The following is a 27,392-nucleotide window of genomic DNA, read 5'->3' on the forward strand; positions in this document are numbered from 1 at the left end:
CGTGAGGATCTGGATGAAAGGGTCCACAGCTCTGCATATGTCTCCCCCTTATGCTCTGCCACATGGACATGCACTCCATTGCTAGTGTTAAGCACAGTTTGTGTAACCATGCTGTGTGATCTGGAATGGTTGTACTTGTGCCCCACCGGGCCAGAATGACTTGACATGCCACCAGCAGCGCTAGTGTTATCTGTAAGCCCCGCAAGGGATGCAGGGGGTAAGTTAGACGATGTGATGACCCCAAGATAGTGGATGCTGAAAAGCGCAATGTAGTGGTATCGTCAAGCCATGTCTATGTTATTGTGTTTTTATCCAGGAGCCTAAATCGATATTACTATTTTATGCCCTTGTTCGGTTATAATCAATAATATCCCGATAACGGCATAGTAATCATATCCATATTCAGTCGTAGCACATGCTGTCACATTAAGCAAGGCTACTTCCCCAGACTCCTAGAAAGCACAACAAGTACTCTAAACAAACCAAACCTCCAGCAACCTGGGAAATCCCCCTTGCTTTTGTTTTGATTTCGTCCTAGAACTCCTGTAAAGCACTGTAAGAACGGCCAGTTCTTAGTGACATCTTTATTGACGTCTTATGTCCAACCTTACGTCAAACCCGGGACCTTTCAGGTAAAAATATACCAATGTTGCCTTAAGCAAACACAAGGTGGTGGTTTTGGAGCAGAGCAGCTATCTACTTGCCCGAGAGCCCAGCTGATGCGAGAGCCAACAGACGCTGACCCTCCTCTTTGTCGCACTGAGAGAGATGCTGTCTTTTCTCCTGCCGAGAAATCCAGCTCTAGTGTTTCCAGATACCTTCGTGGGTTACTGGGATATCGAGTCCTGAGAGAGAGATACAAGACCTCCTGCTTTCTATTAAACCAGGTACGGAGCTGACTAAACCCTTAAAGAGAATTTTTGAGTCAGATTCTTGGCAAAACCAACTTAACTTAAACTGCTACTTACTTACTCCTTCCCACGTATTAGGCTTAGGTCAGGTGCACCGGGGTAGGCGTATTTAGAAGCACCAGTTGAGTACGTTAGTCAATGTATATAAGTATGTATATATTTTATCTATTTTAAAGTATCTTATGGCTAGGAAACCATATCAATGCTTTTACAGTATTATTTCTTAATCCTCCTTTTACTGTACACACTTTACTTTACTATGAATATTGCAATTGTGGCAATTCATTTCTCTTGCATGAGAAAGAAGACTGCTCAATAAATAACATCTTTTATTGAAAACGCCCGTCTCTCTTTTCTCTGCACTCTGGTGAAACTAAGTATGCACACTTGACTGAGTGAAATAGCTGTCTATTGTTTTCACACGACTCTAGAGATACACTCTTATTCTGAGGGAGCAAAGTTGTCATGCTATATGGTTGTCAGAAGCTAATCCCTTCTTGTCTATCCAGGGAGGTTAAACTCCTCCTCGTTTATTCAAGAAAGTTTCTCGTGACCTCTGAGCTAGCTGGCAAAAACTTAAGTCTAATATAGTCAGTAGAGACCTAGTCGACTTCAGTCCTACGTCTACACTGCTGAATATATTATTCCAATGCGCAGAGCCTATTGGGAATATAGGAACTACACTACATGGCGCCCAACGTTTGGTAAGGCGATAATTCTAAAGCAAGACGTTAGAGTAACTCAGTCGTGCTTTTTCACACAGACCCCTTTTCCCGTAAATATTCCAAAAGACGTCTGGAGTGGGTAAAAGGCTAAAATACGCCGGAACTTAGTAGGAAGAGATTCCTATGTATAGTTTTTGGTATAGTCAACGTTGAAGGATACAGTGTTCCAAAATATTGTGCACCTAATCTTTGTTTCCTTGAAACTTGATCTGCAACAAAAACCTTTCTGTCAGTAAAAATGTCAGAAAGTGAAGAAGAGAGGGAGGCAGCTAGAATAGCAGCTCGACTCCTAGCGGTTCACACAAGTCTCCAAGAAAGTGACCCGAGTATTATACTCATTCCGGTCAACATAAGGAAAACTATAACTCTTAAACTTATAGAAAACGGACTAACACCGAGAGGTGGAATAGTCGTATTCGTAATTGAGGCCCATGAATATCGGCAGACAGAAGTATTCTATTCATGGATAAACTTTCCAGCAGCAAACGCTGTAACACACGACTTCCACTATTACAAAATAGAGGAACCTCCGGATGAATACACCCCTTTCGAGGAGGTTGAAATCCCATTAAAATACCAAGAGCACCTGCTCTGGTTCAAAGGCACCCTAAAACATAATAATCACATCACCAGGCTCGGTCCACTAGGTAGACCAGGAGCAACGTGGCCGGTTATAGCCAGCTACATACCACATACTGACATTGAAAAAATGTCAAGTGAAAAACTTTTAGATAAAATAAAAGAATTAACAAAGGCATATAGAGAATTAGTTCAATTGGCAATGGAGGACATAACATACATCCAGAAATTGAAAGAGACAGATATAGCAGACCAACCAATTGAACTTGCCAGAATCATAGAAAAATCCTATGAAGAACTAGGAAGAGATAGTTTGGGTGGGAAACCAGAAAAACCCCAACTAACTGAAAATCCTGAAAATATATTGATTTAAAATATTCTAAACACTCCAAAAAAGAGCTGGGATGGAAATAAACAATCCACTCCCAAAGAAAAAATATTCCAGTCCAGAGGAAGGTCTCCTCGGCGGAGAGAAAGATCTCTGGACCAAGGACACATGTCTCCCCAGAGGGAGCCCTCTGAGAAAAGATACAACCTTAGAAATAGGGATAATCTGAAAAAACCTGACAGATATCAAGATATTGATACACGTCCCTCTCGATCTTTTCAGACTTCCTCGCTGAAATTGGAAAGAAGAGGACGGTCAGAACACAGGGAAGAGCACGTCAAGTCCAAAGACAAGGAACCTGCTCAACAAAGTAAAAAGTTACAATTTCCAAGAAAGAAGGTAGCCAGTATTAAAATAATTAAACATGCCGAGGATACTGAGGACACAACTGAAAAACGAAGAGTGGGCCCAGACAATGCTAGACAGCGCAGCAGAAGTGACCATAGCTCGCAAGATCCTGATGAATCATCTGGAGACAGTGGACACAAATGAATACATTCAGGTGGAAACTGCGGATACCAGAGTTAGCAAACCTCATAAAATATACAAGATAACTTTACGTATAGAGGGAGATAAGACTAGGAAAGTAAGGGGTCTCTTTTGGGATAATCTTTCAAAAGGCTATGACATCCTTTTAGCTGAGAAAGACTGGCCATCAGAGTTTGTCAGGGAGTGCCCTCATGGCGAAGAAATGATTATGCATGCCTTCTCAAACCATATTTCAATTCATAAAAAATATACATATGCAAGAAAATGGGCGGTAGCCCAAGCTCCTGCATTATACAAAAATCATGTTGGATGGGATGAGGACTCTCCTCCTCACAAAATCCAGTTAAAATGTCAACCAACTGCACAAAGGCAGTACCCAATTAAGCAAGAAGCTAAAAAACAAGTCAGGGAGATCTTAGATCAACTTGAATACCAGGGGGTGATTGAAACATGCACCTCTCAAATGAACAATCCTTTGTTTTCTGTCTCCAAGCCAGACGATTCATATCGTCTAGTTTTGGACTACAGACACCTTAACTCACGTTGCAAGACATTTGCAGTACAAAACTCACACAATGCAGCACTAATGAATAACATCGTGAACAAAAAAATACAAAGCGACATTAGACATCTCCAATGAATTCTTTTGTCAAAACATTGCACTTGAAAGCAGGTATTTGACCGCTTTCTCAATAATGGGGTCGCAGAAAATTTCTATCGACTCCCACAGGGATTCAAGAATAGCCCAGGATTATTCTCAGCAAGAGTAACAGAGTTACTACAAATATATGATGATGAGGCATTATAATATGTCGATGACATCTATCTAACAGATGATGACTTGGATACTCACTTGAAAAGAGTGAACACCATAATACTTGGGTTCGCAGCAGAGGGTTACAAATTCAACTTTAAAAAGTCACAAATTGCCCATCTAACTGTCCTATTTTTAGATTATGAATTATCGAGTGAAGGCAAAAGCCTAGCAGACAACTTCTTAGAGAAATGTGCTGTACTCCAAGCACCAAAAACGCTGAAGAACTTACAATCAATACTAGGTTTCCTGAATTTCGGAAGAACTTACATTCTAAATTATGCAGAGAGGGTTAAACCTCTCCATGAATTAATAAAACCTGATTTCAAACCAATCAATTGGACTCAAAAACACACAGAAATTCTGAGATCATTGCAAGCAGACATGTTAACTAAAACAAAATTACAAACATGCAACCTTGTAATCCGAGTCATCCCAGGAAGATGCGGATTCACGTACCTGACCTCTAATGAGGGAGAAAGGGTACCAATAGCTTACAAATCACACTTGTACACACAAGCTGAAAAAACATTCAGTATTACAGAAAACATTGTAAATGCGGTTCAAACTGCTGTAGCAAAAGAAAGAGCCCAAGCACAAGGCAAAAGGATAACTGTTTTAACAGCAGAATCAGCCTTTGAGGCATTAACAAGCCCACGCAATTTGACTACCGTGGCATTAGATCCAAAATGGATCGATTGGGAAAATTCTCTTGCTGCAGAAGACGTAAAATACTACTTTGACCCGGAAATGAAAAAATAAAAAAATCTAAAATATGAATTAGAATATCCTCTGCCAATCGAGATTCTGCCTCTACAACTTTACGCCTGTGTAATATATACAGACGGATCAGCACAACCCGCAGTTGGGGGTAAACACAATTACAGTGCTGCATGCGCGGTTGTTAAATGCCGGTGGAACAAAGGAAAATTGAGACCATTGGTAACTATGACTCAATCTGTAAAAGATAGTTTGGATCAACGAACTGAACTGCTAGCTTTAAAGATGGCGCTCGATATTGCCGATCGCGAATTCCCTGAACTAATAATGTGCGATTCACATTACTGCCTCAAATCTTACAATAATGACTTGCAGAACTGGGTTCAAAACGGTTTCAAAGATGCAAAAGGTGGCACAATCAAGCATAAAACGCTTTGGGAACAAGTAGTTCCTTTGCAGAAGGAACTACAAAAGACTCACGTGATACATACACTGAGTCATCAGCGTGATGGCGTTCACGCTGCAAGGAATTCATTGGCTAACACAGCCACAGCGGAAGCAACTAATCCGGCTTCCGTAGCCACAAAAAAAGCGTTCAGAAAAATACATAGACGGAGAAACCATGCTGGCGGTAAAAATGTCTTTACAAGGCAACTGCGCAGCACTACCCATGAACTATCCACTCAATTATACATACATAATAGATGCAAACTCCGTTCCTTTTGCTCGAATCCCTGGAGTGGGGGATAGGGTCATTCCAAACACGAACAGGAGAATCTTGTTAATAGCAGACGCACACATGGGTGAGGGTCTAGGACACCAGAAGATCAAGGATTCTCTAATAGAATTACAATCAGAATACTGGTGGCCGGGAATGAGCCTGCAACATCAGAAATTTGCAATAAACTGTCCAGACTGCAAAAGAGATCGCAGTGGCGAACCGGCTGGAGTATTGCCATGGCTCTTCCAATATATAAATCAAAAGGCTATCTACACACAAAACCCATCAGGAAAAATGCGTCACATTAACATTTAAAGACTAAAATTCACTTAAAAATGTAGGCCCCAGCGCTCGGATGACGCCAGAACTGTTATAAAAGATCTGCGAGTCTATATCGGCACATACGCAATTGGCATGCTACATTCTGACCAGGGACCTGCTTTTAGCTCTCGAGCTTATAAGGAGGCCATGACCAGCATGGGCATTGCATTGCGGTACTCTTGTCCCTTCCATCCTGAGGGAAATGGGATTGTGGAAAGAAAAAACCGAGACATAAAGCAATCTATAACGGCGTGGGTATTAGGTTTGGGTGATGGGTGGGTCCAACATCTAACAAGTGTCCAACGTAGTCTTAATAATCTGCCAAGAAATTCTCTAAAAGGTTTCAGTCCGTACGAACTATTGTTCGGGACTAGAATGCATATTCAGGACTTAGATAGTCAGACTTCAGTGGTAGAAGAAAAATGCTTTGATATCAAAGATCGTTTGGCTATTTTACAGGACTTAAATGAAACAAGAAAAGGCCTGAGCAACGTAAAGTTAAAACAGCAGCCACAGCCACTGAAGATAAACCACCTGTCCCAGCAAGGCCTGTCTGGATTCCAAAAATTGGGGATCTGGTCAGAGAGAAGATCGCGGTGAAGAAGGAATTTGGGCCTTTTTACAGAAAAGCAGTACCTGTCTTAGCTGTCAGCGGAACAAGATCAGTTGTACTACCGCCCTTTGCTGGTAAGAAGGAGAACCGAGTTGTATCCATCGACCTGGTAAAACCACAATCATGTGGCCAATAATAAGTAGTAGGCCCAGTGGACTCCCAAGATGTAGCAGTGTACCAAAACTTGCTACAATACAAGAGGTTCAAACTGAGAGACTAATCACATTCGATAAACCTGCAGTGAATAAAAAAGGACTATGCAACAATGCCATGGAACTTGTGCCTTTTGAAACCCAAATTGCAACAGTTCGTCAAGAAACACCAGTCTACAACGATGTAGCCTCAGACTATGCTAATGAAACAAAGAAAATTCCAAAAGCAAATAAAAATCCGGAAGCAATTCCAACAATTGACAGAACTGCATCTGGCTACTTCATCAATTTCAATGACTTTTCAGAGGATCCAGCGAGCCTGAAGAACAGCCAACAACAAAAACTTTTAAAGACAAAGTAACAGAACTCTTTCATCAACTCAAAGAAAGCTATCTGATTTCTCCATGGATTGAATTTTGGATTGTATTAGGTGTACTTTTCCTCCTGGTTTGGCTCATCATGGTTTTTTGTTTGGGAAAATTTGTTTAAGGAGAATACAGTACAATGGACACAGCAAGTCAGAACATCAACTTGGTCCTACAAGTCTTCTCACATCGAGAAAAGAGAACTATCATCAGTGAATGTCACAGCCAATCCAATACCCGGTGGGGTAGCATGGGCCAAAACAGATTACGAAATCTATGGCCCGGTCGAGCTCTTGAAATATCCACACCAGTTCAAGGTTTCATTAAGTGACTTGGTAAAACCGAGTACATTCTCTGATGAATGGGACTTTGAAAGTATTAATGATATGATGTCATATTTAGTTATGTCAGCAAAATTTACAGAACATGATTTCTTACAGGGTTCATCTAATTATGAAGAAATGTACTGCTACAATCACTTTGCACACCATTATTTGCATAAATCTGCTCAACCTAGAAATGTTTTTAATTATAATCAATGGGAACATTGTGCAACTCCACCAAAAGGTAGTTCAAAACCATTTTTCGGGAAATTCCCGTACTTCTCAGGATTCAACACAAGTGATACAGAAACTTTTTATTTCAAACTGTTAAATAAGACAGGGATGAAAACAATGCTGACAAATACTAAATTACTACTCAGAAACATTTTATGAAAAAATTAACACATTTGGTTTTGATTTCTGGAAAAACAACATTGAAACAAAAACCGTCTGGGGTACCAAAGATTGGCAGGTCCAAGGTTTAGAAGCATTATTTAGAGCCTGCATGATCCCAGAACAAATTATATTCTTGAATGACACCATTCAACAGACAACCTGTCTTGGCCTAGCCAAAATTAAAGACTTAAACAAACCGTCTATTCCAAAGCCAACACCTGACAGTAATAGCACTACAGATGTTGAAATAGACGTATCCCGTATTTTTAACCAAAACAGAACACATCCTGATTGGAAAAAATGGTTGATCTGGCCCACAGACACAAATAACTGTCAAGATAGATTCCTGAACAAAACGCAGGGGTTAAAAATTACCAGGCCAGACCCTAGATACTCCCAGAGACAACATCCAGGGATAGTTACAACATACAGTGTAGGAAAACTCTGCCTCGAATGATTACAGAAATCCACACTGGCAGAAATTAAGCAACACTTGACTTTACTTAAAGACAGTGCTGACTTGCGTGATTTCATAATGGGGCCACGCAAACAGCGTCAAAAACGTTTCATAGCGGCCGGTATTTATGCAAATTACAACGAAGCTTGGAAAGTGATGCAAATTAATATAGCAGAAAAAATACGAGCAATTGATCGTATTAATTTGGAAAAATCATTTTCTGTTGTGGACAATGGGTTAATGACTCTGTCCTCCAGAATATATTCACTGGACAGTATTGTATCATCTGCTATTGATATAATAGAGCAAGACTTACTAATGTTAAAACACGGTCAGTCCCAATTGCGTTCTATTGTACAGCTGGCTGGACGTTGGAAAAGCTGCGTTCAGGCTATGTGCCCTGGCGTTTAATCAACACAACGTCATTATTCTCTATCTTTAACCTTACTGATACACAAATCAGTTTGGCACAAAAAGGAGCAGACTATACGATTCTGAGCATTGAAAAACTTGAGAGATTACCACTGACAATGTCAGAAAGACCTGTCAATGATTGGATAATACATGGAATAATCACAATTCCGATAACAACTTTCCAATTTAAATACTGTCAAGAGTATATACCAGTGGGCCAGTATGAAAGGTTGGGTAAAGGGTACATTAAGTCATCATGGAAATTGCCATACACACACACATGTTATAGTGAACAGAAACAGAATGTATTTCTTAGTGGGAAAAATTGTAAACAATCACTAAGCGGTATACTTCTGTGTCAAGGTATTGACCTGCATGGGGCCTGTGAGGGGACTTCAAATAACCTTTCATGTCACCAGCATGGTACACCTGCAACACAAATAGAGCCATTCTTTAGACGGCTTTCTAACGGGAGTTATATTCTAATAGTGGACCACAGCTGTTGTGGCATGGTGCCAGGGAAAGCTTATCTTGTGAGCGTGAGTTCCATGGTCACTTGCTGTATGCAAGTATTGTATCTAAACAGCACTCCAGACATGGAGGCAAAAATTTGGCCTTCTTTGAATATCTCTTCTATTCGAATTGATACTTTAAGCAGAATAAAGTCTGTCCTTTTACAGACAACGGTGCCCTTGACGTCATCAAAAGAAACGTATGATCTGCAAGTCACAAGGACAACCGCAGAGATACATACCCTTTTATCAACAAATTGCCCGTGCATTTCGTAGAAATGCTAAGCCAAATCCTAAATATGTCTGATACCAGTGGTATCCCACATATATTTAAGACAATTTTTTGGGGACTGTTAACACCGTTCGAAACAGTTCTGGGCATTTTTCCTAATTTTGTCCATTCTGTCTTTGGCGGCCTACCACTTCTGTTGGGACTCGTAGCAGGCATTTTATTTTTGATACTTCTGCTTTGATATGGCAAGCCAAATCGCAGACAAGACTCCAGCAACAATGGAAGAAACGATCCTGGCTATACGCTATCGGGACCGCATAACTAAAGTCCTTGGATTAGCCCGGCTAAGAGATCTGAATATGACCTGGTTTCTTTCATTCAGACCCATCTGGCAGAATTGCATCTTACCTGTGCTTCGATGTATGCTATGCGGAGAAGAATGCGTGTTGGACGTCTGTCTTACACTACCATCAGCAGTACCATTGGATAAAGATACTTTGCAAAGTCCTGAAATGGCTCATGCATCGTGTTGTCCCCAGCGGTTACGCATCCTGATGACGGCATTCGTTGAGACTTCGCCACTACGATTAGGTGGTAGTGAAGTACGAGAGGAGAGCAACATCACCCAGGTACGACCTTCTGTGAGCATTGCTGATCCTGACATCGACGATAGCAATCATGCTCGAGACTGCTCAGTTGCGGCATTTTCAAACTTGATCGAATTTTCACCTGAAGCTGTAGACAACTTTTTTGCGAGTCTGTCTGAAATGCTGTACTCCCCTGAACAAAAAGAATAACTTTTAAGCAAACGACCATACAGCGTTCCCTGAACTCTGAATTCGGCCTTCAGCTTTGATAAACAAAAGCTACTGAAAATATTTGGAACTATTTTCTCCCACTGAAAGCAAAATAATTTTTTCTTCGATTCCACAATATTTACCTTTTTTCCTGGCACTTGTACTCTGCTTAAAGTAGAACTATTCTTAGAGAACAGAGCTTCTATTTTTAGGAACTCTAGAGACAATATATTACCTCAGCCTCTAGCACATTTACAGCGACTGTATTTATATGTGATGGAATGGTCTCGACCTTCTTTTCTGTATTAAGAGCCATTTCAGGTGTAAATTTCGCAAATCGTTAAGCTAATTATATATATGCATCGTTTTCACTGAATGATTACACTGCTTGAAAAACGTACAGTACCAATTTCATTTTCGTGTATTTCGCATACACCATTTCAAATGCAAAAAATGTATTTTGGGGTGGGTTGGAATACACATGCACCTTTAAATGTTTACTATTTGCTTAGTTTTAGTAATGATGGACATTAGATCGTGGAGTGGGTAATGTGTTTTTATCCAGGAGCCTAAATCGATATTACTATTTTATGCCCTTGTTCGGTTATAATCAATAATATCCCTATAACGGCATAGTAATCATATCCATATTCAGTCGTAGCACATGCTGTCCCATTAAGCAAGGCTACTTCCCCAGACTCCTAGAAAGCACAACAAGTTCTCTAAACAAACCAAACCTCCAGCAACCTGGCAAATCCCCCTTGCTTTTGTTTTGATTTCGTCCTAGAACTCCTGTAAAGCACTGTAAGAACGGCCATTTCTTAGTGACATCTTTATTGACGTCTTATGTCCAACCTTACGTCAAACCCGGCACCTTTCAGGTATAAATATACCAACGTTGCCTTAAGCAAACACAAGGTGGTGGTTTTGGAGCAGAGCAGCTATCTACTTGCCCGAGAGCCCAGCTGATGCGAGAGCCCACGGACGCTGCCCCTCCTCTTTGACGCACTGAGAGAGACGCTGTCTTTTTTCCTGCGGAGAAATCCAGCTCCGGTGTTTCCAGATACCTTTGCGGGTTACTGGGATATCGAGTCCTGAGAGAGAGATACAAGACCTCCTGCTATCTATTAACCCAGGTACGGAGCTGACTAAACCCTTAAAGAGAATTCTTGAGTCAGATTCTTGGCAAAACCAACTTAACTTAAACTGCTACTTACTTACTCCTTCCCACGTATTAGGCTTAGGTCAGGTACACTGGGGTAGGCGTATTTAGAAGCACCAGATGAGTACGTTAGTCAATGTATATAAGTATGTATATATTTTATCTATTTTAAAGTATCTTATGGCTAGGAAACCATATCAATGCTTTTACAGTATTATTTCTTAATCCTCCTTTTACTGTACGTACTTTACTTTACTATGAGTATTGCAATTGTGGCAATTCATTTCTCTTGCATGAGAAAGAAGACTGCTCAATAAATAACATCTTTTATTGAAAACGCCCGTCTCTCTTTTCTCTGCACTCTGGTGAAACTAAGTATGCACACTTGACTGAGTGAAATAGCTATCTATTGTTTTCACACGACTCTAGAGATACACTCTTATTCTGAGGGAGCAAAGTTGTCATTTTATATGGTTGTCAGAAGCTAATCCCTTCTTGTCTATCCAGGGAGGTTAAACTCCTCCTCGTTTATTCGAGAAAGTTTCTAGTGACCTCTGAGCTAGCTGGCAAAAACGTAAGTCTAATATAGTTAGTAGAGACCTAGTCGACCTCAGTCCTACGTCTACACTGCTGAATATATTATTCCAATGCGCAGAGCCTATTGGGAATATATTAACTTTTCAAGGGGTCTTCACGCCGGCCGAGCCCTCCCTGCTCCGCTGAGGCGTGTTATCTGTCTCCTGTTCAGCGCGACAGCCAGGTTCTGCCCTGCCGAGTAATCTGCCTTGGACTTCCTGACTGGCCGGGCTTGGCTCCGCCGGTCAGGACTACACCTACCAGAGCCTCGTGTGCAGGACGCCGCCCCCCTCGACACTCAGCGCCAGGAGGCGTATAAAGCACCGACACTCCCTCGTCCCGCGAGGACGCGCGCGGGACGAGCCGGGCTAAGCCCGGGCAAAGGGCGGGCCCTCTGTGGCCCTCTAAATTCCGAAAGAGACCGGGCCGGGCCACCCCCCTTGGCTCCTCCAAAAACGTCGGCTAAGGTAATCATTATTGTCAATTTTAGAACTATCTCTCTCCGGCCAATTACAGAACTGATGGAGGCCAGAAACAGAACCACGGCCAAAAAGACTCCAATGCACACACGATCAACAACCAGGAAACTAACGCTGGCACCAACCCCACTTCCAACTCTAACAGCAATTGATATAATATTACAAAAAACAATTGGGGTTGTTGTCAATGCTATAGAAAATACTGAAAGACGCCTCTCATTACCACCTAGCATGTGCCTGATAACTCCCATTTCACAAGAAGCACATTTACCTGCAAATACTTCAATCACAACAGCTATGTCACAGGATTCACTTTTATTACACTCCTATGCAGATTTGGCAGGGAATGGGTTGAATCAAGATGAAGCACCACAACAGTCACCACCTACTGTGTTTGCTACTAGGGAGAGTAGGCTGTCACTAACCCCGAACTTACGAACTAGCGAGATTCCCCATCCATCAATAGTGAGCGATGTGCCTAGTGTTATAGCGGAGTCTGATGGTAGTGGCACTAATGATATCATCCCAATAGATGAGTCACCTAACACCAGTCTTTTAAGCAGTATGAGTGACCATGGATCTAACCGGTTTAAATATAAATCTGCCCATAGTAGGAAATTGTTAGTCGCAAATAGGCTGGGGAAGAGACATAGAAGTAAAAGGAAGAGAATAAACCAAACCACAGTGGAAAAAGGGAGGGAGGGAGAGACACTGCAGCAGAGTAGAAACAAACATATGAATGTAAATCATGCAACTATTCAGCAAAATTTACCCTTAACAAATATGGAGGGCCTGATTCAACAACTAGAGTATATGGTAACATCCCACATTACACCAGTGGCTGAAAAATTGAAGGCACTAAGTGACAAAGTGGAGAACCTCGAAAAGCTGGGTATAGCCAACCTAGATTTATTAGAACATCTTGCTACACAAGTTAAGCTATCCACAACTAATGTACCAAAGAGTAAACCCAGCAATAGTTTGCCAGGTAGTGAAATTAGAGTACTTAGCACCCCGGCCCCGGTAACTGCAGTAACTGCCCCGAAAAATTTACCCATCAACATTTCCGAATCCACAACGGGACACAAACTTGTTGTGGGACAAAGGGAGAAAGGGGGCCTTATGCCTAATAACAAGAATATGTCACTACCAACACGACATATTAATAACATAATCCCCGCAACGATTAATCTTCCACCAGAATGCAGACCGTATGTAGCTATTCTTGCTAACATACCAAAGCTTAAGCACACCCAATTCGAAAATCAGCAAACTTTGAAGAACAAAACCCTGTATTGGCTTGCTCAAAACTGTGGATTTCCAATGGGTGGAGTTAACCAAATTATTTCCACGCAGAGAGTAGGATGGGTGGGACCAAACAAAAAAGAGATAAATGGGGATTGTATAGTTATAACTTTTAGGATTCCTGATTGGGCTAGAGACTCCATTCTAAATGCACCCATACCTTCTAACCATGAATATAATACAACCCTGCTTCCCCTAGACTATTTCTATAGGAACCAGTCAGGAAGACAAGCTATAATGCGGACTGTTGACTGTTCTAGAGATGCCCATTCTAACCACTCCAATGTAGCCTATGAACTAGCACCATTGTATAATCTATGGGATAATATCACAATCCCGACCTACAACAGATTCCAGGTGTTTGGCACACTAGATCAGAATGACTGACTGAGAGAACCAACTACAGCACTACACTCCGAAGTTACTGTACCTGGTGAAATAGCCGAAATCGACCAAGGTCTGCCGGGTATGAATAGGGTAGAAGGCGATATTGTTTTTAAAACGTCAAATATTGACCAGCGTAAAAATGATAAAATGACCAGACCCAATGTAATTGCTATTGCAGACATAAATTTGAATGTGAGTATTGAGATACCCGAAATAACCGAACATTATGATGCATCACAAGACAAATCTGGTGACTGCCATTACCTAGAACATAGCAGGAATTGCAGCTAAAATAACTACCCCTTTTTGGGATAGTTTTATTACGCAAGGCCACAACATAATATGTCTCCAGGAGACGTGGCATAGAGTAAAAATACAAGTCGAAGGGTATACTACATACAGCGTGAATGCAACAGCACCTTTAGCAGAAAGAGCAAAGGGAGGCTTACTGACCCTGGTATCCACTACTTTAACAGAGTTTAGTCCTGGCGGTTATGTGGAGGTGGGTCAGTATGCATCAATATTGCGTTTGGTGCATGGCAAAGGAAGGGACTTAGTCATAGTTAATTTCTACAATAATATCGTTGGGCCCAACCGGGGCATGATTGTATTGGATATAGAGCAGGCAATAGATGAAATTCTTGTGTTATCAAGTAACCCCCCAATAATACTCTGGATCGGAGATTTTAATATCCAACCATGTAGCCACGCACAGAAGGGGATCTGTGGACATCGTGAGGAATATCTTAGTGGAGATAGTACAGTTTTTAACCACTTTCCACATACTAATTGTGGGAGTGCGCTGAACAATCTAGTAGCCAAATTAGATCTGGAATTACTAGACTGTACAACAAATAAAAATAATGAAGTGTGCCCAACATTTAGAGGGAGAGATGCCCATTCCAACATCGACCATATTTTGGTATCTAATGGATCTGTCTATTCTAATGTTTGGGTTACAGAACAGCCAGTGAGCGATCATAACAGCATATCGCTTGAATTAATGGGTTGGGTGCCAAAAACCCATGTGTATGGAAGACCTATCCAAGGGATTATGGCTGAAAGACCAAATGGTATGAGGATAAAGTGGATCAGTAGTGAAGTAGGTTATTGCTTGGCATCTAAAGTGACCCCGGCTATCTTACTTACTAACTTCTTACAAATAACCAAAGTAATTGAAAATTCACTGACAGTAAGAAGTCGAAAGCCGAGGAAAACTCAGGTGCCGTGGTTTGACAAGCAATGTGCCCAGTCACTAAAGAAGCTTAAAAAAGCACTCGATACCAAGCCCAGAGACAGAGATAAAATTAGGGAGGAGCGCCTTAATTATAAATCTGCCCTAGCAACCAGGAAAAAAGATTTGCAAGATGAAGCCTGGATGAATTTGGATATGGCTGCAGAAACAAAAAATCACAAATTATTTTGGGAAACTGTAAATAGCCCCTTTTTAAAGAATGATAATACTCCCGAAATTACCTCCCATGTTAGTTGCCGCGCATGGATAGCCCATTTTACTATGATTTTTAATTCTGATTCTAAACCAGATGGGTCTATTTTATCTATAGATACAGCACCTTGTTTCAAATGGCAAAACATGCAGTTATCTGTGACCCTAATAGAGGTTATGGAGGCAATTAGAAATAGTAAGGGTGGTAGAGCCCCCAGATCTGATGGGGTGCCCTTGGATTTTTATAAATATGAAATAACTTTATGGGCCCCAATACTGACAAGATATTTTAATGCCGCCATTGAAGACAGGCTCCCACCTACATGGGGACAGTCCATTATTGTACCTCTATATAAGAAGGGCTCTAGGTCAGAGGCACGAAATTACCGTCCCATCTCACTTCTGGACTCGTCAATTAAAATCCTTAGTCGAATTCTATTAGAGAGACTGGAAGCCTGGGTCGAGGAAAATAACATCTTATCCCCAGTGCAGTATGGGTTCAGGAAGGGGATGGGAACAATGGAGCAGGGTGTGAACCTGGAACTCATAGTCAGCAAGTACACTAAAGCTAAAGAGGGCAACCTATGTTTGTGCTTTGCTGACTTGAGTTCAGCATTTGATTTGGTGGAGCACACACTGCTCTGGCCAGTTCTGCTGGAAAAGGGTGCCCCAACGGAAATTATACACTTTCTGGCCAGACTGTATGAAAACCTGTCTAGTAAAGTCAGATTTGGACCCAATGGAGAGTGCACATCCTTTTTTAGAATTAACAGAGGTATCCGACAAGGGTGTGTGCTTGCCCCACTCCTATTTTCTCTTTTTATAAATGAGATAGATACAATTCTAAGACGTACTCAAACAGATGCACCTATTACTAATGGTAACCCAATTCCAATTCTTTTATACGCTGACGACGCAGTTCTCCTCTCCCGAACCCGAAATGGCTTGCAATGTCTGATTAACAAGTTTTACACTTTTATCGAGAGCAGAAAGTTGAAAATTAACAAAGGAAAGACATTCAAAATGACCTGTGGCAAGAAGCCAAGAAAAGGCAGGTCCTTTTATTTAGAAGGGGAGATATTAGAATCTGTAAGGAGCTTTTGTTACCTAGGCATCACATTTTCAGGAGATGGGAGGTGGGCAAATGAACAAGATAGTGTCCACTTCAAAATGGCAAGGAACACAAGTTGTGTTTCTTAGATTTGCAGCAAAATTAGGGGGTCGCAGAATACATGAGATGCTGTCAATATATAATTCAAGGTGCATAACATCAGCGCTGTCTGGGGCTGGTATATGGGGATACCATACTCAGAGTGCTAACTTAATTCAGTGTGAGGAGAATGTATTCTTGAAAAGACTGCTTTGTGCTCCTGCTGCGGCCTCAAATGAGCTAATTCATAGGGAAGTCGGCCTAAATCATGTTAACGATTTAATTGCTCTACGCCCCCTGTCCCTATGGCGATCCATCTGGTCAAAAAAAGAGACAAAATTCACTCAGGATGTGATTAACGATTGTTTAAAGCTCGACCGCTGCTCAAACATCCCTTGGTTATGTCACATACATTCTTGGTACAAGACACTTTATGGCTGTGACATTTTTAAAGATCCAGCAATGGGGACAGGGATGTCAAAGCAGGAGCTAAAAGTCACTTACCTGAAACATACAAGTAGAGCCAGAATGGATAAATACGGAAAACAAAGCACGTTTAATTTTTATTTAGAACATAATATTAATGAAGGTTTTCAAAACTACCTTTCTGTCGTTAGCACTAGTTCCCACCGTTTTGTACTATCCCATCTTCGGTTGGGGATTGTGCATCATCTAGTGGCATTCCCAATAACTAAGAAACCCGGGACTTGTTTATGCCCATGTGATGGTACATCAAAGCAGAGTGGTTGTCATTTTATGCTGTTTTGTAATTTTTATATTTCTTACAGAAAATGTTATCTGAAACCCATCTTTTTAAAATATAACATACGCAGTACAAAGGAAGCGATGCACCTGATGTTTAATCTAGAGAGCCCAGATATATGTTTTTACGTGGCCACTTATATTTTAAAATGTATTTTATTACGGAAATCAATCATTGTATGAATCCAACATATGACTACGACTTATATGCACTTTATTATTGCTGGTTTGCACATCGCTAATTTGCACATGTGTTAGAAACTGAGCACTCTTAGCACTTACAGCACTTTATATTGCTAGTTTGCACATGTACTATTAGGCCAATGCACTAACAGGCACTTTAAGTCTGCCCATCTTGGATATGCGCTGCTAAAATGTATATTGCACTTGGTAATGATGGTACCCGGTAAACCAGAATTGATATAAATGCATGAAGTATTGTAATTTTACTTTGATTGTTGCTATATGGTTGTACGTATTACAAAAAGAGAGACAGGGAGAGTATGGGGACACTCTTGTTCCCCTTTCAGTATTTCATAAACAAAAGAAGAGTGTCCATGTAGAAAGGACTGAGCCAATCACGGGAGCATCAGAACACCCTCACTGGGATGTTAAGGAAGGCCCTCACTCACCACCTAGTGATGACATGCTTCATCATCGGGCCCCACCAAAGAGACCGAATGTCTCTTTGGTGTGCTACAACGCCAGAATTACTGCGGAGCGGGATGGTGAGTAGAGGGCGTGTTGCGTGCAAAATTAAACTAGTGAGTGATGGAAGATAAAAATGTCAGTAGTGTATCAAAGAAAAAACTTTATTAAATGATCACTAAAGACAATGAAGTTAAAAATATGTGAGGGACCAGTCCACTTTAATTGAGTGGTGGGTTCCTACAATGTTGTCGACATGTTTCTTGCCATTGAAACGGTGTTAATTTACCCGGCAATTCTTCAGGACTGGGTGTGTAATAAACCCCGGCGGTATGGGCACGCTAAGGCCCACCCTAACCTAGGGACGTGAAAGTGAAAAAAATTAAATCAAATGGTGTCAAAAAGTGCAAAAAAATTAGGAATAGAGACTTATCCCTAATTACTCCTGGTTTAGGAGGCTTCTACTGATCGTTTCTGCACCTAGAGGGAAAAAGGACAGAGACAAACAGATAGAACAAGACAGACACTTAGAATAGCTTATGACTGTCATAGGTTCAGTGGTGACAAGCGTGCTCCAAAACGTGAAGGCATTCTAGCTGTGGTCGAATAGCGCTATGGTTAACACCACCTGATAGCCCCGGGTTCGTAAGAACTAGGAGAAGTGGGGTGTACTATTCGTGGTACGAACTAGAGGTGACTAAGGATTAAAATAAGTGAAAACCTTCATAGAAGGTCGTCAATATCGCGATCAATACATAAATCTATAAAGATCGCCATCAGTTTAAAAATTGTCTCACTTTCTGGGTGTTATGAATAAACACCATGGGTCTCAGGAGGGGGGTGGAAGCGTATTCGGCACACCCTAGAACATGGCAAGGTAAAGGGAAACAAAGAAGGAGTTAATGCTTTGCCCCTTAGAAAATGGAGCGCATGGTGTACTTAGCTCGATTATCAGCAGGGGGCTTCCACTTACGCCCTCGACGCTCGGCACCCGTGGTCCACCTACGTCGCCCTCAGACTGGACCCCGACGATGTTAGCGCGGGCTCAGATCTGGTCTTAAAAGCGAACTGGCAAAGTGGCGATCATTTCCGGGTGGGCGTTGCAGAGTGACAAGCTGGACGACTAAGCAATCGATTGGCTTAGAACGGCGGTCACGAGGGTGTCGTAACTAGGTGCCCGATGCAAACAAGGAAGTAATTCCCCGAGGAGCGTCAAGGACACCCTCTATCTACAAACGACTGGAACCTCGATGGGTAGTACCTTTGCTCCCAGCGTGGCGGGGCTGTATGTTGCTGACTTCGAAGCTAAACATATCATGCAACCCAATAGCCCCTACACGTCTTCAATAAAAATATGGAGACGTTACATCGATGATGTCCTGATCATTTGGACAGGCGATGATGACCAACTACAGGCATTTTTACTTTGGATTAACACACTAGATGTGAATCTGAAGTTCACCTCTGAATTGAGTAAGACAGAAGTGACATTTTTGGATGTAAAGATACAGGTATGTGGCACCAGACTCACGACCAAAACTTACCAAAAACCATCAGCACGAAATAACTTATTACAATTCACCAGTTTCCACCCGAGACCATTAAGAGAAAACCTCCCTTATGGCCAATACCTCCGGATCAGACGCAACTGTTCTGAGCTCCAAGATTTCAAGACTCAAGCCGCTGATTTAACAGAGAAGTTGGAGTCCAGAGGTTACCCTAGCCATATACTGAACAAGGGCTACAAGAGAGCTCGCAACCAACCACGGGAGGCTCTCCTTGAGGACAGGCTGACTCACACTCAGACTATACCACTGACCTGTGTGACAACTTACAGTACAATGTCGAATTTCTTGAAGAAATCCATTAATAAAAACTGGCGCATCGTGTCAAGTGTCAAAACAGACTGGGAGAAACCTTTGTTCTCGTTCAAGAGAGGGCGGAGCCTAAAAGATTCCCTCGTTCATACTAGACCCAGAACTGAAACACCACCAACAGTCAGATCAGTCACGGAAATGTGGGGTCTGCCGCAAGTAACTGGACACTTCCCCTGTGCGAATTGCAGTGTCTGTCACTTGACGACACACACTAAAACCCTTGACCTTGAACCAGGGAAGGTATGGACACAGAAACACCACACAAACTGCAATACGCAAAATGTTGTCTATTTGATCACTTGCTCTTGCAACCTACGCTACGTAGGCATGACAACACGAAGAATTAAACAAAGGATAGGGGAACACCGGTCCAACATTAGGTGTAAAAAACTGACTACTAAAATGAGTCCCCACTTTTTGGAGCACAACCATACCCCCAACGATCTACACTGGACTGTCATCGAACATGTGACTGGCACCCAAAACCTTTCTAATCTCCTCTTTCAAAAGGAACAAAGGTGGGTGTACAGATTGGGGACCGACCTCAGAGGACTCAATGATGATATCCTGTGGAATACTGTAATGAAGTGAACTGTATCATAACCAATGGATAGAATTCATAAATAAGTACAAATTTCTGGACATTATAATGTAGAACTCTAACCTCAGAGCTAGAGTCTGTGGAGTGAGCAAGCCGCTTCAATGACAACCTTAAGACCTAGGTTACTAGTGTGTCCAAATGCTTTGTGAGCATTTCACTCTCATACTGTAACCCTAACATTGATAGCTTAACCTTGCGCTGGCCCTTTAATCACTTACTTTAATCACTTACTGCAACGTTAATGTCAGGGCAAGCACAGCAGTTTTGCGCCCAGTCTTACCTAGAAACATACTACCCACTGAGATAACTGGGTCGCTAGGCGACGTGTAAACACGTGACCTATGACGCTCCCCTGAGAGCCGCTTCCGTGTTTACATTGAGCGCCTAGTAACGGCGCACCCGTGACCGCTGGTCTCATCCAATTGATTGCTCCGGCTGCCAACGCCCTAATTGCAACGCCCACCTTGGGAGCTGTGACGCTCCTCGGGGAATTACTTCCTTGTTTGCATCGGGCGCCTAGTTACGACACCCTCGTGACCGCCGTTCTAAGCCAATCGATTGCTTAGTCGTCCAGCTTGTCACTCTGCAACGCCCACCCGGAAATGATCGCCACTTTGCCAGTTCGCTTTTAAGACCAGATCTGAGCCCGCGCTAACATCGTCGGGGTCCAGTCTGAGGGCGACGTAGGTGGACCACGGGTGCCGAGCGTCGAGTGCGTAAGTGGAAGCCCCCTGCTGATAATCGAGCTAAGTACACCATGCGCTCCGTTTTCTAAGGGGCAAAGCATTAACTCCTTCTTTGTTTCCCTTTACCTTGCCATGTTCTAGGGTGTGCCGAATACGCTTCCACCCCCCTCCTGAGACCCATGGTGTTTATTCATAACACCCAGAAAGTGAGACAATTTTTAAACTGATGGCGATCTTTATAGATTTATGTATTGATCGCGATATTGACGACCTTCTATGAAGGTTTTCACTTATTTTAATCCTTAGTCACCTCTAGTTCGTACCACGAATAGTACACCCCACTTCTCCTAGTTCTTACGAACCCGGGGCTATCAGGTGGTGTTAACCATAGCGCTATTCGACCACAGCTAGAATGCCTTCACGTTTTGGAGCACGCTTGTCACCACTGAACCTATGACAGTCATAAGCTATTCTAAGTGTCTGTCTTGTTCTATCTGTTTGTCTCTGTCCTTTTTCCCTCTAGGTGCAGAAACGATCAGTAGAAGCCTCCTAAACCAGGAGTAATTAGGGATAAGTCTCTATTCCTAATTTTTTTGCACTTTTTGACACCATTTGATTTAATTTTTTTCACTTTCACGTCCCTAGGTTAGGGTGGGCCTTAGCGTGCCCATACCGCCGGGGTTTATTACACACCCAGTCCTGAAGAATTGCCGGGTAAATTAACACCGTTTCAATGGCAAGAAACATGTCGACAACATTGTAGGAACCCACCACTCAATTAAAGTGGACTGGTCCCTCACATATTTTTAACTTCATTGTCTTTAGTGATCATTTAATAAAGTTTTTTCTTTGATACACTACTGACATTTTTATCTTCCATCACTCACTAGTTTAATTTTGCACGCAACACGCCCTCTACTCACCATCCCGCTCCGCAGTAATTCTGGCGTTGTAGCACACCAAAGAGACATTCGGTCTCTTTGGTGGGGCCCGATGATGAAGCATGTCATCACTAGGTGGTGAGTGAGGGCCTTCCTTAACATCCCAGTGAGGGTGTTCTGATGCTCCCGTGATTGGCTATATGGTTGTATTCATACATACCGAATAAAGCATTTTTAAAATTGAAATTGAACTACACTACAATGTCATCCAAAACTTGTTTCCAGAACCACGACAGTCTTGGGCAGTGCCACAATAAGTGGACTAGTGACTCTGTTTGCCCACATCCCTCCAGCATCTTTCCAAGCACCCTGTACCCCAGTTATGGATACCTGCTGGTGTAAGACACCAATATGCTACAAGCTTGAAAGCTGATTCCGTCCCAACAATGCTATGCACTGTGTGGTGCACTCTACAGTGGATGTCTGCTCATTCTTTATCTGAGAGTACGCGTTCCTGTTCCTCTTCCTCTCCATCAACGCTGTCCCTTGGTTCATCCTCTGTCCTGCCCCATGGATTGCATTGAATGGAGCTCAGAGATTAGATGTTTGTCATCACCTTTTTAGACCAGCCATTTTTCAAAGACTGTTACAGGACGGGATGCCACATCTTGATATTCTGGAGAGGTCACCCAGTGATAGTGGAATGCATTAGCCTGGGGGAGTGAGTATTCCTGTTGTAATTGCTTGAAAGGAATGATCCCGTTGGGTTCAAAGATCCCACTTGTTTGCATCCCTGTTTTCTCCATCTGATAAACACTTCTGAGCCGCTATCCAGGAAGAAATTAGGGTTTTCCACTATTGGCGACATTGGCGAGGTGAACGATATTAGCCCTTTCTCAAAAGTATCTCACACTTTCAGATTAGATGATGTTACCACGGAGGAGTCAAGCTCCCAAGCTCTGTGCTTGCTTTGTAGCCAGGATTCACACCAGATATTCACTCCAGTGGCCATCTGGTCCATGAAGGGCCAGTGTTTTTCAGAAAAAGGGCGGTTATATTCCACTATATAGCAGAGGTGTGTCACCTGAAGATTATATATGGGCTAGTGGAAGCCCTAATCTGTCTTCCTGTTTGGGTTGTGCTAGTTGTTTAAATGATAAGCACAGCTTCTTCCCCCCCACGCAAATGTATTCATTGCGAGCTGCAATGTACGGAGTGCCTTTGAGGCGGAACCAGCGGTAGAGTTTGTAAAATATAGAGTATGTGTGCGAGTACTGTCATCTTGACTGCTGCTATTCGCCCAAGCCAGGCCAATTTCAAACGCTCTTGCAGTCTACTGCTTTCCCCGTCTGATCAACTAGTGCAGTATTGTTAGGGTCATTGGGATAGTAGAGGCAAATGGAATGCCCAGGTAAGGCATGGACTGCACTGCCCAGGACAGCGAAACCTTGCTTCACAGCATTTCATCATGGGCGGAAGGTGCTGATCAATTTAGGATTTGTGATGTATGTAAATTAACTTTGAACCTCGAAACCTTCCCGAAGCTTTTCAGTTTGTTTAATAAAGACAGCAAAGATGTCAGTGGAGTCGCCATGTAGTGTAGTTCCTATATTCCCAATAGGCTCTGCGCATTGGAATAATATATTCAGCAGTATAGACGTAGGACTGAGGTCGACTAGGTCTCTACTGACTATATTAGACTTAAGTTTTGCCAGCTAGCTCAGAGGTCACTAGAAACTTTCTCGAATAAACGAGGAGGAGTTTAACCTCCCTGGATAGACAAGAAGGGATTAGCTTCTGACAACCATATAACATGACAACTTTGCTCCCTCAGAATAAGAGTGTATCTCTAGAGTCGTGTGAAAACAATAGACAGCTATTTCGCTCAGTCAAGTGTGCATACCTAGTTTCATCAGAGTGCAGAGAAAAGAAAGACGGGTGTTTTCAATAAAAGGTTGTTATTTATTGAACAGTCTTCTTTCTCATACAAGAGAAATGAATTGCCACAATTGCAATACTCATAGTAAAGTAAAGTGCGTACAGTAAAAGGAGGATTAAGAAATAATACTGTAAAAGCATTGATATGGTTTCTTAGCCATAAGATACTTTAAAATAGATAAAATATATACATACTTATATACATTGACTAACATACTCAACTGGTGCTTCTAAATACGCCTACCCCGGTGTACCTGACCTAAGCCTAATACGTGGGAAGGAGTAAGTAAGTAGCAGTTTAGATAAGTTTGTTTTTGCCAATAATCTGACTCAAGAATTCTCTTCAAGGGTTTAGTCAGCTCCGTACCTGGGTATTAGAAAGCAGGAGGTCTTGTATCTCTCTCCCAGGACTCGATATCCCAGTAACCCGCGAAGGTATCTGGAAACACTGGAGCTGGATTTCTCGGCAGGAGAAAAGACAGCGTCTCTCTCAGTGCGTCAAAAGGGAGGGGCAGTGTCCGTGGGCTCTTGCATCAGCTCGGCTCTCGGGCAAGTAGATAGCTGCTCTGCTCCAAAACCACCACCGTGTGTTTGCTTAAGGCAACATTGGTATATTTATACCTGAAAGGTGCCGGGTTTGACGTAAGGTTGGACATAAGACATCAATAAAGATGTCACTAAGAACTGGCTGTTCTTACAGTGCTTTACAGGAGTTCTAGGACGAAATCAAAACAAAAGCAAGGGGGATTTCCGAGGTTGCTGGAGGTTTGGTTTGTTTAGAGAACTCATTGTGCTTTCTAGGAGTCTGGGGAAGTAGCCTTGCTTAATGTGACAGCATGTGCTACGACTGAATATGGATATGATTACTATGCCGTTATAGGGATATTATTGATTATAACCGAACAAGGGCATAAAATAGTAATATCGATTTAGGCTCCTGGATAAAAACACAATAGCCAGTGAGAGAATGACATTATCTGCACAGAGACTGATAGTGTGGATGCCTGCCCCAAACTGGATAACTTTGATCTGCGGGTCATCTCAGATTCTTTGTGCTAGCGGCTCCATGTAGAATGCGAAGGGGGTGGGGACGGCAGGCAGCCCTGCCGGGGCCCTAGGGAATCGGGAACAAACCAGAAGACATTCAGTTGGCATGCATGAAAGCTCTCTGGGAATAGTCAATGTAGCTGAACCATTGTATAAACGCCTCCCCAAACCTGTAATAGCACAGCATATCGAAAAGATCTCATGGAGATGAAGCCTGCTTGGTCTGAATCTACCAACCCCGCCATAATTGAATTCAGCCGGCTGCCAGAATCCCGCCAAAGAGCTTTGCATCGATATTGAGTAAGGATATGGGATGAAAAGACCCACATTCTCTGGGATACTTCAATAGCTTAGGAATCACTGATATCGAGGCATCTTTGTGAGTGAACATGTCTTGAGGAAATAATTGTAGTGTAAAGAGTGGTGCGAAATCCTTACAAAAGGCTTTATAGACTTGTGTCAGGAAGCCATCCGGCCACTTCACTTTATCTATTTTAAGGGGTGCAATTGTGATTACCTCCTCGATTCGTATCGGTTGATCTATCTGGGATGCAATTGCCTCTGGAAGATGGTAACTGGGCTTCCTTGTCTGTAGGTGTGCGCATCGTTATGAGAGGAGTCAGGCTCAGAATACTGGGTCTGATAAAAAGTCTTGAACGCCTCTACTATTTGTTTGAGTGTACCTCCTCCCTGGAGGCCTGCTTGACCAAGAAGGCCAATGCCACCATTGTCTTATCTCTGAGCCTTAGCGCGAGCATACACCCGCATCGATCAGTGCTCAGATCAAATTTATGTCAGAGTATGAGAAGGGCATATCCCGCCCTATCTAGGTCCAGGCATTTCAATAGGAGCCTTTTACTTTCCAGTTCTCTCCATATTCTAGGTGCCCCGGTGCATTTGTGTATGGCTTCCTTCTCTGCCTCTTCTTGTTCCAAGCTCTGGCATTTCTCCTAGTGCAACCGGTTCCCGCTGCCAAAAGTGCAATGAACTTCCTCCCTCATCACTAGTTTTATAATTTCCCAGACCGCTGCCAGAGAGGTATTTCCCATAACGTTAGTATGTAGATAATCTAACAGTCTCGTGAAAATAGCTGACATAACAGCCTTTGGTTGTAGTAGGCTATCAAGCAGCCACCATCAACAAGGGCTTGGCCATGAGGCATCTGCCTGCATCGTTATCATAGCATGATCCTAAAGGGATCTTGGTTCGATGGATGCGTCTCTTATTCCAGGCGCCAGCGTAATATGGTCTATGCACGCATATGATTTGTGTGCTGCGGAGTGTAATGTAAAGTCTTGTGTTCCTGAGCGTTGACGGTGCCAAGAGTCCTGTAGGCCATTCTCCACCAGCCAAGCAAAGCCCTTAGCTGAAAAGGTCCTTGTTTGCGCAGAACGCTGACATGAGTGGTCTACTGTAGGGTCCATGACCAAGTTGAAGTCCCCTCTCACCAAAACTGATGCGTCGGGAGATGCGGGCATGTCAGTTAGAGAATTGATGAATACGGGTTCCTGTTGGGCATTCAGGGTAAAGATATTAACAAGTTTAAAGTATGTGGCTCGCCAGGGTATTCTTACCGCCAAAAGACCCACCTTAACCTCAGATAGTTGAGATGATCTGCCCAATGAATTTCGGGCCTAGGAGGATGGCAACTCCATTATTTTTGGGTTGGCTGGAGGACCAAAGCTGGAGAGGGAAGCATTGGGAATGCGTGTGTGAGGTAACCTTGGGAAGGAAGTGCGTTTCTTGTAGCAAGCACATGTAACCCCCCGAGTTCACAATCAAGGACAGGATCGCTCCGTGCTGCTCTGGATGATTAAGGCCTCAAACACTGAGGCTCACGAACTTCTGGTCCCTACCTATGGCATACTTATAGGAGTGAGGATAAAGCATTGCGATTAAAGGGATTGAGACTGCATAAGTGAGACATGTTTTGTGGTACTTTTACCTACCCTTACTTTGGGGCGCAGCCTAAGACTGGGGCGGAGGAAAAAGAGCTAAATATGAAACAAAAAAGAATAGCCCCAAAAAACCCAATCTGAAAAGAACATATGACCCATTTTGTTAACAAGAGTCAGTTCGACAAGGTAGGAGAGCCCAAGGGGAATGTCAGCCAGCTTGGCGCTTGGATGATTTTGGCCCCTCCTTCCTTCAGAAAGTCATCACTGTGTTTTTCGTGTAGGAGCTGGTGTAGAATAAGAGTTCTCCTCCGAACCCGCCCGAGATAAAACCTCACAACGTCAATGCATTCCTGGTTTAGGAGGAGACTGGCCAGTCTGGTGAACCAGTGAGCAAGTTGATCACCACTTTTCTTTCCTTTGCCATGGTCTCTGTGCCCAGCTTATGTTTTGAAGAGGGCTTCCTGACTTTGTGCCAGCAGTGTTCCTTTGCTCTGGAGCCCTCACTCTGCATCATCATTTCTGATATACCCAGGACCTCTTATGCTTCTTTCAGGAATCTGAACTGCCTTAATTTCCCTTTGTGGCAAAAGATGATGCGGAAGGGGTTCCCCCAAGAATA

This window comes from Lissotriton helveticus, chromosome 2_1 (assembly GCF_964261635.1).
Source record: "Lissotriton helveticus chromosome 2_1, aLisHel1.1, whole genome shotgun sequence".
Lineage (NCBI taxonomy): Eukaryota > Metazoa > Chordata > Amphibia > Caudata > Salamandridae > Lissotriton > Lissotriton helveticus.